The following is an 11,955-nucleotide window of genomic DNA, read 5'->3' as shown; positions in this document are numbered from 1 at the left end:
AAAAAAAAAAAAACTACTACCCCAATAAGCACTTACAGAATATTTGTTCGAACCGATTTGCCTCTCAAAGACACGGAAGTAGTATAGCAGATATAATCCAAATAATAGTTCAGGAGTAGATGAAAAGGTAAAAACAGATATGATCAGCTTCCAGATTTGAAGCTTCTATAAAAAATATTCTGGCACAAGCAAAAATAGATGCATCAATTAGCATATCTAATATACTCTTTAAGGTATCCACTAAGAGCATGCCCGAACTCCTACTGAAACAATGAGATTATACCTAATAAGACAGTAAGAGAGAACAAATCTGCTACTCCCTCCGTTTCAATATATGTCTCTTACTTTCCGTTTTAGTCTGTCATAAAAAGAAACCCTCTTTCTATATACAGTAACCTAAGTTGCTCCGACACGGCAGTTTAGGTGCCGTACCCGTGTCGACACGACACTAGTATGGGTGTGGGTGGGATCCGTACCGGATTTGGTCAAACAATTTTTGGTACTTTGACCGCGACGGACGGGAAAATTCGAGATGAGATACAATTTGATTCTCGAAATCAGAACCAAAACTAGGGTAAATTTGAAGAAAATAGCATAGCTATCTAGGAAATCAATGCTTCAAGTTAGAGAATAAAAAAGAAATCCACACTTTACAAGCTATACATAAGTATTCCACAAAATTTCTCACAATTTAGATATATTTTTATATTTTTATATTTTTGAATTATTTTTAACCGGATCCCCGCACCCGTATCCATACTAGGATCCTTGTCACCAAATCTTAGAATTTACATCTCGAAAGGTCCGACCTCTAGATCCGCACCCGTGTCCGAGCAACTTAGACAGTAACTCTTTTACTCCAACTTTCCACATGGCATATTTAAGATCACAAGATTCAAGAACATTTTTGGTACATTATATACATCTTTAGTTTAAGAGCATAAGATTTAAAAGCCGTCCTTACTTTCTTAAACTATGTGCCCAGTCAAACTAAAACACATAAACTGAAAAGGGAGGAGTATAATACAAAAATGTAAACTAGGAGAAAAGAGAATCCTATATTCTGCAAAATTTCAAACTCATAATTGATGAGCTGAGATGAAATAAGTACTACGTTAAAAGAGAATCCTATATTTCTTAAGTTCCAAAACTCATAAGAGATGAGCTATAAAATGAAAATATATACTAGAACCTTTTTCCCTTAAGTTTCCGGAACTCATAGATGGAGTTGGATGCTTCTAAAACCATTAGTTGTTCATATCCCTTCAGATTCGGATGTTTGGAGTAACATAGGATACGACCATATACGATCTAGTATTGCTATTGGACGATCGGTAAAGAGTATTAGGCGATTAGCAACCCTATCAGGAAACCATATAAAATCTGCATTACTATTGGATAACATAGCTTGTCGGTGTCATAATCACAAACGAATTGTGGTTGCATTAACACCACCTTACATGGTACAAATAAAACCACTTGATATCAATGTTACATGTATTCTTTTCAAGTGGATAAGACATTGGTATGACCACTTTTAAGGACCCCTCGAAAGACATTAAAAGGCTACTAAAAATTGAATGTGATCTTGTTAGATCCATAGACAAACCTGTACTCAAGCTTGATCAATTGACGTAGTCTAATACATGTGGACTCAAAATTAGCAAGTTGTATCTGCTAATTGTGCTTAGTCAAGGTCTACCCTCTACTATCAAGTTGGGCGAAGGAGTTTATGTTCATAAACAAGCCATTTATCTTATCCAGGGACTAAACCGTAGTAGCTTCATGTAGTGACAAACGTCACAAACCCATCTCAAGTTCGAGAAATATAGAATATAACCTATTTCATCATGGCCTCACACGTAAATATTGGTGAATGGAAAATGACCGGAAATGTTGTTAACATAAGCATTCATGACCTGATGAGCAAACAGGGTGCACTTGTATGCTCTTAGACATTAAAAGTCGGCAACAACCACAAAATTACTCAACCTCCCTTCCCTCTCCCCCTCTCAAAAAAAAGAAAGTATGCGTACACCTTAAACAACTAATCAGCAGCATCCACTAGGCTTATAATTGGACAAAGGTCAAACCTAGAAAACTCCTTTCATGAACACAAGATCAAATCAGACGTGTTCTCATTTCAAACACAAATTTATGAGATCTCCAAGACCAATTGCAGTTATGCACTAAAAAAAAGTAAAACATATTGGGTGTACACTATAGATGTGTTCATTTCCATCTGGTTTTTGAGAGTTTTTTTTATGACGGTGGCGTTCGGGTCAGTTTGCGCGCACCTAGACTAATTCCATGAGGTGCCTGCTATCTCCAACCAATACAGATAGCGGGTAATTTTATTCATCAAGGCTTAGACAGTTGCGAAGAAATCACCTAGTGTTTTATGTCTCCATTGAGATTTGAATCTTCATTGATCACTAGGCCACACCTTTGGGTCAATATGCACTAAAGATCCGATCTTTATATTCTTCTTCCACAGTTCTAGAAACCCTAAAACTTAATTCAACTCAATACTTATCCCCATTCAGTAAAATTACACAGAAAAAAAACAAGACCTAATTCACAGTACTAGAAAAATTATCAAAACGAAAAAGGATCGAAATTAAGAGAAACCCAGAAAGCAAAAAGTACCTGATAAGACCAACCCAGCTGATTTGCACGGCCTTGGGTACCAAATATGATGGTGAAGAGGGTACAGGCAATTACTAATGCCCTTGTCACTGGCGCATTGTCTATTGTCAAAATTACAACATCAAAGTGAAAATTAGAATTAGAAATCAATTGCTATAATTCATGCATCAAAATAAAGTGTATATAGATAGAAATTGATGAGGGATTAAGACGTACTGAAACCAGATGGGCCCACGTTCATTTTTGCAGCGATTACAACGAGTTTTTGCCCTTTACTATTTTACCACTTTGGCTAAGTCCTGCCTCTTCTGACTTCTCAGCGAGATCAATTTTTCGCAAGTCAGAAACAAACAAGTTTGTTGGAAAACAATTGGTCTCTATTTAAAAACCAAACTGTTTTCCTAATCCCTTTCCCAAACTAGATGTTTAAAGGGGACTAACGCCTCATTTGTTTGCACTTATTGGAGATATTAATCTCAATCATTCATATCAGATATTAACTACTTAATTCACAATCACTTAATGGGCCTGAATAGGTCTGTATGATTAAAATCTATAACAGAAACTTAATTTCATTAAGATGCTATCACATATTCATTATTAACTGCCGTCACCGGCTACCATTATCAACTACCACCATGACGCCACCACCACCATACTCAACCACCACCACCACCACACCATCATCCTCAATCATAGCCGCCACCATTATCGACCATCACCACTCACTATCCCCACCACTCCGACCACCATCATTCTCACCCACAATCAACACTCATCCACCTCAACTACCACAACTAACTACCCCATAACCATCAACAACCACAGCCGTCACCGCCCATCATTATAACCTACCACCACCCGCCCACCACCTTCCTCAATCACAATTACTACCACCACCCGTCATTATTAACTATCACCACCCACCACCATCATCCTCAATCATAATTGCCACCACTACCAATCACTACTAGCTACTCATGAACCACCATTAGCAACCAAAACTACCATCAACCACCGCCTCTAGTCGGCATTCACTCGTTAGCCATCACCACCAACAACTATCATATTTTAAAAATTGTATATTTTATTGATAGAATATTAGATTAGTTAGTATTTCATTTGAATTTTATGTTTATTAATTTTCAAATAAAGATAAATTTTATACATTCAGATGTTAAAAATCAAACAGTCTTAATTTTAGTATTCAGATCTTAATACACATCTTAATATATTCAGATGTGTATTCAGATTAAGATGTCTTAATCTTAATACACATCTTGATATTCAGATGTGTATTCAGATTCAGACGTCTTAATCTTAAAAAAAATAAATGAGGCCTAAAATTAAGACTGTTTGATTTTTAACATCTGAATGTATAAAATTTATCTTTAAGACCGTCGTTTACTTTTTTAACAAAACAATATAAATACAAATAATAGACCTCTCTATAACAGTATTTTTATAAAACAATCATTCACTAGAAAAACTATATTTTTTTAATTAATTTTTTATTTTGTAACGGCAACAAACATCTTTCTAGCATTAGAATTCCAAAAATTACCGATAAAATAAGCTTAAAGATCTTAATTTGATCAAATTTTTGAAACTTTAAAGGTCGTTTGGTTGGGAAACAAGTTATCCCATGATTATTATCTCGGGATTGTTATTCCACCCTCACATAAGAATAAAAATAACATTACAATTTCGAGACAACTAATCCCGAGATTAGTTATACCGCAATTTTATTCGAATCAAACGTGAGATAAATTCATTTTAAATTTAATTTCGGGATAAATTATCCCTTATACCTCGCACTAACAAGCCCTTAGTGCGTCACTTGCAACAAAAAATATTATGTTAGTGCATCCTTTTATAATTAAAGGCTGAATTTAATTCAATTAATAGATATGTTTGTATATTTTCATTTCATTGCACAAAAGATTCTATCTAGCATAATGTATAATATTTGAAGATCCGCATATATAATCTTTTCTATTGAACAAAATTTCCATCTTGTATAATGCTTAAGATTCGAGACTTGTACATATCTTTTCCATGGCTCGTTCATTAATTTTAAATGAATTTAATTTTCTTGAAGCTTTAGAATATGTGCATTAGAGTTTCAATATTTATACATTTTGTTATGAATTTATTAATAACATATTAGTTTTCTTTAATATTTAACTAATAAAATATGCATATCTTTTGAGATTTTTAATTTGAATAATTTTTATTTTTTATATGTAACATTAAAAAAGGAAAAGGAAAGAAATTTTGATTATTTTGTTCATAACAGCCAGAAAATATTTAAATGTCGAATGTTGTTATAAGTGTATAACAGTCATTCACTATAAAAACTTAAAAAATCGTAACAAAATAATGATATTATACAGAAATTTGACTGAGTGTGAAAATCAAGCTACAAAAATATGTGATAAATTATAATATAATTTCTATTTCTTAAGTTAGATTTCAAATCAAGATACTTGTTTATTCTGTAATATTTTCATCATTCCATTTTTATGGTCGCACAACTATCCACTTAACAAATGCAACTCGTTATATGCAGGCGCATAGCTATGTAGAGCCAAGGATTCAATTGAATCTCATTTCAGAAAATTACAATATACAAATAGGGGAGTCGATGGTCTATTGGAAACAGTCTCTCTATCCTTACAAAGTAGGGGTAAGGTCTGCATACACACTACCCTTTCCTAGACCTCACGGTGTGGGATAATACTGGATATATTGTTGTTGTTGTTGTTGTATAATATACAAATAGGACAAAATTGGTTTTTGGTTATATATAGATTATTAAAATTCTTTAACATTAGGAAAGATTTTAATAAAATGACAATGATGATTCAAAATTTGGTTTAGATCACAAGTTTAAATTCATGTAGTATTTTTTTTATTCCCCTTAAGTTCTGGTTCCACCACTGCTCATATGTTCAACTTTCTTCCGCATTAAATTAATGTCAAAGTCTGAAAAAGAATTAAGGAAAGTGCTAACTACCCAGTTATTGTTAATTATATACTCTCTTTGTCTCAAATTATCTGTCATAATTTCTAAAAAATAATTATCTCAAATTATTTGTCATTTTAGAAGCTCAAGACAAACTTAATTGTCTTTTCCTATTTTACCCTTAGTAGTAATTGTTCTTGAAGACTACAAACACTTAAATTATGTTATAATATTATGATGATTTAAATACCAATAAGACATAAATAAGGATAAAATAGTCAAATATATCTCTTAATTATTATATTTTCTTAAGGGACGTGTAAAATAATTAGGTATTTTACTGTCTCAACATGCTTCTTGCAATTTAAGAATTTTATCAAATTACTGAGTTGTATTTACTTGTTTGCTCATAATCCCTACACATCTCAAGTGTGGTAAGGTGCTTGTCAAATTAAATACTCCTTACTCCCGGACAAAGTGAAACTACTTACTATTCAATATCTAAAATATTTTTCATTCATTTTTCTAAATATTTCTACTATAAAAGTATGTGGTCTATTTAACGGAATAATACCTCAATTCTCTTAAAATTTGTATTATCAGCTCTAAGTGATGGATTTATAGCTGATATAAATCGTTAGTTGTCATAATCGCTCGGCAGATGAAGCATTTTTATCTCAATTTACAGAAACATGAAGAGTAACGATATAAAGTAACAAGCTTTACCATATTACATAATGGGCCAAAAAATAATGGGCTAGAATTGGGTAGGGGCCGCGCGAACGCAGGCCCACACTATCACAAATTATGACGTAGGCTCGACCACTTGAGTCGACCTTAGGCGGGCACCCCTCCTTAAGTGCAATGGAGGTCACCAACCTAGGCCATGGGCCTTATTGATCGCCCATTGACCCCGTCCAGGTAAGTATGTTTCTCTGTGCTCTCAGCCCATTTCTTATACTAAGCCTTTCGCTTCCCTTTGCCTTCAAACTACCGATGTGGGAGCAATCACTCACAATGAAGCTGCCATTCTTTTGGCTTTCTTTTGAAATTAAAAATTAGACTATATTTTTTTTGAATACAAAAACAATAATAAATAATAATAATAATGATTAGGGAAAAGGCCCAAAAATGAACTTGTGGTATTCGAAATGGATCAATTATAACCCCCGTTTAAATTTGAATCCAAAAATGACCCTGCCGTTATAAAATAGGTCTAATAATGCCCTTGTGTTATTCAAAATGGATCAATAATGCCCTGGAATTTTATTTTTTTTAAAATACTTTTAAAAACTGAAAAATATATATTCTGTAAAAACTAAAAAAAAAAGAAATTTGCAAAATATATATTTTTAAGTCTTTTCAATTTTTTAAAGTATTTGTTTTGTAAAACTGGAAAAAAAAAATTAAAAAAACTGGAAATTTATTGAAAAAAATTTAAAAAACTGGAAATTTATTTTAAAAAAAACCGACATATAACTGTAAATGAATATTTAAAAATCGACTAAACCGACATAATCGTACCGTGCCGAACCGATTTTAAGTTTTTTTTAATAAAACCGTATGTTTTTATATAAATCTATAACTGTACCGATAATTATGGTAGATTTTTTATTTTATAAAAATAAACCGAAAAAATATTGAACCGTCAAATTGAAAAAAAAAGATTTTGCAAAATATTTTTATTTTTTTTAAAACTAATGCATATGTAGTCCACTGCTTTAGGAGAGTTTTTTTTCAGTTTTTTAATTTATTTATTTTTTTCAGTTTTTACAAAACAAATACTTTAAAAAAATTGAAAAGACTTAAAAATATATATTTTGCAAATTCCTTACTTTTTCTAGTTTTTACAGAATATATATTTTTCAGTTTTTAAAAGCATTTAAAAAAAAATCCAGTTGGGGTTATAATTGATCCATTTCGAATACCACAAGGTTATTTTTGGGCCTTTTCCCTAATGATTATTATTATTATTATAATAAAAGTGCTTTAATTTGAAGAGTAAATGTTTAATTATGCAATTTTATGCTTAAACTGAATAAAACCATAATATATGAAGTATAGACATAGAAATAAAAAGCTAATATATGATCCTCAAGTTTCTATGATTTTTGAACGATGAGAATTGAAATGGCATTGCAGACAATATCTAACAATGAACTAAAATTACTTAACAGACACCCAATTGATAACCAAAATTAGATTTGATCTATATGATACTAAAATCACCTAGTTGAGCAGATAATGCATTTGATTATGGAAAAGAGAAGCCAATATATAGATAGTAGCACGAGTTGCAAAATGGTTTCAACCAGTAGCCTATACATCCTCTCCACATGATTTTCAAAGAGTAAACAGATAATCACTTTTTAAATTTCCTAAAGCTTTTGTCCTGCCATTTTGTTCACTGTGCTTTGGTGATTCACTATATAGGATGGGATGGCCCATTTCCATATTCACCTCTGCCAACAAAAGTTAAGCCTGAGCCACTGTCACAGACTCAAATGACTGCAGCATGTTTCAGAACAATTTTTCTCAAATATACGCAGAAAGGAAACTAATACTTATCAGCTAAAGTTCTTTACAAATTGAATAGTGCCCTTTTGCAACTAGACTTATGAGCTCCGTCCATTTCCTTGGGAACTGCTGGGGCATCACTAATCCATTTTCATTCTGATCGATGTACTGGATTCGCTTTTCTTTATCCTCTTATCTGCTATGCCATCAGACCAGTCCAATTAGCTCTTTACTTGATTTAGCGATGAGCTAGTGCCACTGGACCTGGACGATCCAGATTGAAATCTTGTTTTCCTTGATGAAAAGCCATTTCAGGACGGCCTACATTTAGAGTGTCCGTGCTTCTTCGACCTTCAGACAAAGTGAAAGAAATAAGATTGGTAGACGTCTCGAGTTGCCTTTGCAGCATGCTCCGCAATCGCTAATCTTTTAAGGTACTGCATCTCTCCCTACAAGAACATAGAGAAGGGTATTAATTAGTTCCTGAATGTCGATATTCTAATTGCTCCATACATATTATATGTCCACATGATATTATGGAATAAATAGTATCTTTCAAGTTTTCAATTACCAAGGGTGCAGATATAGAGAAAGATTAAAAAGTTCAGAAAGGCCATTCTTCTTTAGTGATTGGGTGCCGGTCACGACCTATTTAGAAAATGGGTTGTGACACATACTTTTCTTATTAGTCTGTTTCAAAAAGAATAACACATTTCTATATTCGAAAATAATTTAACTTTAAATCTTTTATTTTACTAATTTTATCCTTAATTAGAAGCTTTTATAGACATATAAATGTCATGGCCCGCCCCACACAATATTTGCCCCTTAAACTTTTAGGACCATATGTTCCAATAATCTTTTTTTTTCCTTAAACTTTGTGCCAAGTGGTACTACATCATCTAAATTGAAACAGAGAAAATAATAAATTTTGTTTTAATATGGCATTCTCTTCATTTTTGTCATATACTGCGCACAGAGTATAAGTTAATATCCATATTTATGGAGGACACTAAAATTCGTCACCTATAAATGATTTTTGACACACTAGAAGAGAACTACTCTAAAACTTAGGCGTAGAAAAAGAGTAAAATCTATTTTAACCCCTTAACCTTTAAGTGTTGGGAAACTATACCCCCTCCATATTTTGAACGGAAAAAGGAATCCCCTTGTGCAATATTTTTTTGGTGAGCATTCTTTATTAAAATAATTTTTTTTTCTCTCTCTATCTTTTCAAAGGTGAAGTATAATATTTTTTATCCAATGACTGGGATGGGATGGTCTAATGGCTGTCTGACAGACTCTTTAAAAAAATATATATATATTGGCTGTGTTTTTTGATCTCTTTTGCTCTTGGGGTTCTCCATTTCTGTTAGTTGAAGCTGAGTTTAAGCCCTCCCTGCAACATAGACGACTGCTTCTATGGCTGCTACATTCACTATTTATAATCACTAGAATAACTTTTCGGGACCAACATGACTCCATATAAGCTAAGCAATCTACTTCACCTGATTGTAAATTTTTAGATTCTGATTGGGACAAAGAACATTTACCAAAAGTATTTATTTCTTTTAAAAGATAAATATTACTTTTTCTCCTTTTCATTCTCTTTTCAAAAATTACCATCAATTCTCTTTTCCCTTAAGGCTTTCAAGAAACTTGCACATATCTTTGTGATATAACAAATTCACATTTATTTTTTTCGAATTCTAATTGAGTTTGACCTAAAATATTCGGTTTGGGCTTTGCTTAGATCAAATCCACTTTACCCTTTGACCTTTAAGGATCTGAAACAATATCCCCTCGTGTTTTGAATGGGAAAGAGACTCTCTTGTGCAATAGCTTTCCGGTGAAATAATTTTTTTTTAAATCATTTCTTTTTTCAATAGATAATTTTTAGAATAACCAAGTTATTTCATCATAGCCAAAAGCTCAAGATATGACAAACAGTTAGGATCTATATAATTTATGGAGTTCCCCTTTAGCCTTCTTCCTTCATAATTTAAGATATGATATAATACAAAAATGTCTCCATAATAAATTTTCAAATGTGACATTATCAACTATAATTTCTGTTCAATAAAAATATTTTCAAAATAAGTAAACTTTAAAAAAAAATTAGTATGATAAATCTAATATACAAAGAAAATACATAACTAACTTAATATCGCAGCAATTCTTTCTTCTAATATATATGTCAGAGAATTGACTATTTCAGTGTATCTTTTTCCCTTTAAATTGAAATGCTAAAATATTCATGGTGAATGTGCTTCAGCATATTTCTTAAATTTTGTATGCAAGCTTTTTTTCTTCTTTTATTGCAAATTTTTAATAATGGCTTCAATATAATAGAAAACTATCTTAAATTTACAAGCGAGATTGACGAAATTCAAGTATTGGTTTGGATAAAAAAATATTATACTTCACCTTTGAAAGGATAGAGAGAGAAAAAAAATTATTTTAAAAAAGAATGCTCACCAAAAAAATATTGTACAAGGGGATTCCTTTTCCCGTTCAAAATGTGAAGGGGTATAGTTTCCCAACACTTAAAGGTTAAGGGGGTAAAGTAGATTTTACTCTTTTTCTATGCCTAAGTTTTAGAGTAGTCTAGTGTGTCAAAAATCATTTATATGTGACGAATTTTAGTGTCCTCCATAAATATGGATATTAACTTATACTCTGCGCACAGTATATGACAAAAATGAAGAGAATGCCATATTGAAACGAAATTTATTACTTCCACTGTTTCAATTTAGATGATGTAGTTCCACTTGGTACAAAGTTTAAGAAAAAAGAAGACTATTGGAACATATGGTCCTAAAAGTTTAAGGGGCAAACATTGTGTGGGGCGGGCCATGACATTTATATGTCTATAAAAGCTTCTCATTAAGGATAGAATTAGTAAAATAAAAGATTTAAAGTTAAATTGTTTCCGAATATAAAAATGTGTCATTCTTTTTGGAATAGACTAATAAGAAAAGTATGTGTCACAACCCATTTTCTAAATAGGTCGTGACCGGCACCCGATCTCTGAAATTGACCGAGCGAACCATTTGCGCTTATCAATACTATTATACTTCAAACATTATATATAGAACAAGACAATATCTTAATCAAATACTTTTTAATAATCAGTATGTCTAAAATAAATCAACTCCAAAACTTTATTCGTAATAACTGATGAATGCTAAAAATTTAATTATGCAAAATGTCTAAATCTTAACCCACTGACTATGTCGATGAAGTCTCTACTGATAAACTGGTGCACTGCTCTGGACATGAGATTTCCTGGCTAATTCTCCAAGTAAAAAAGGAAATAGCTAAGGATGACACAAAGGAATACTCCACGAACAAAAGCGGAGCTTACCAATAGTACTGGAAGTGAGGGAAGTCCTAACATATAGTCTGCTCGCCTGCAAAATCGGTTCCTACGTTGTACTGCAGGCCAATGCAGGTTCCCAAAAGAGAACGTCAGTATCATCCACTGTACTCAAGGAGTCTCAACAACCCCCCACTAAAGCAGGGAACTATAGTTACTAAAATATGCATGCAAAAAAATATTCTAAAAGCATGGAAGGCATAAAGCTTCTATGAACAATTCTAAAATAATTGCAGACAAATAGGTTAAGAATATTCTAAAATAATTTCTTTTCTTTCTTTATTATCTGACAAATACTTTACTCTATGCTTAGGGTGTTCCAGCTATCCTGACCTATTTCTGTCTTAATCACTGTGTGATCGGCATGAGTTCGATTCCAACCTGATCGAATAGGTCCAATCCACGAGGTGCCACTCGCTTCATGGTTCCCAACGCTCATGTA

The 11,955-nt window shown here is 32.3% G+C and overlaps 1 non-coding gene across 1 annotated transcript; it reads right to left on the bottom strand.

Annotated features, from left to right (window-relative positions):
• Positions 1-6,384: 6,384 nt before the first annotated feature.
• Positions 6,385-6,546, bottom strand: LOC142178666 (U1 spliceosomal RNA). Its single transcript, XR_012706934.1, has one exon. It is a non-coding gene; the product is annotated as a U1 spliceosomal RNA (small nuclear RNA).
• Positions 6,547-11,955: the final 5,409 nt, after the last annotated feature.

This window comes from Nicotiana tabacum, chromosome 24 (assembly GCF_000715075.1).
Source record: "Nicotiana tabacum cultivar K326 chromosome 24, ASM71507v2, whole genome shotgun sequence".
NCBI lineage: Eukaryota > Viridiplantae > Streptophyta > Magnoliopsida > Solanales > Solanaceae > Nicotiana > Nicotiana tabacum.
The sequence above is the reverse complement of the archived record's forward strand: the minus strand, read 5'-3'. Positions and strand labels throughout refer to the sequence as shown.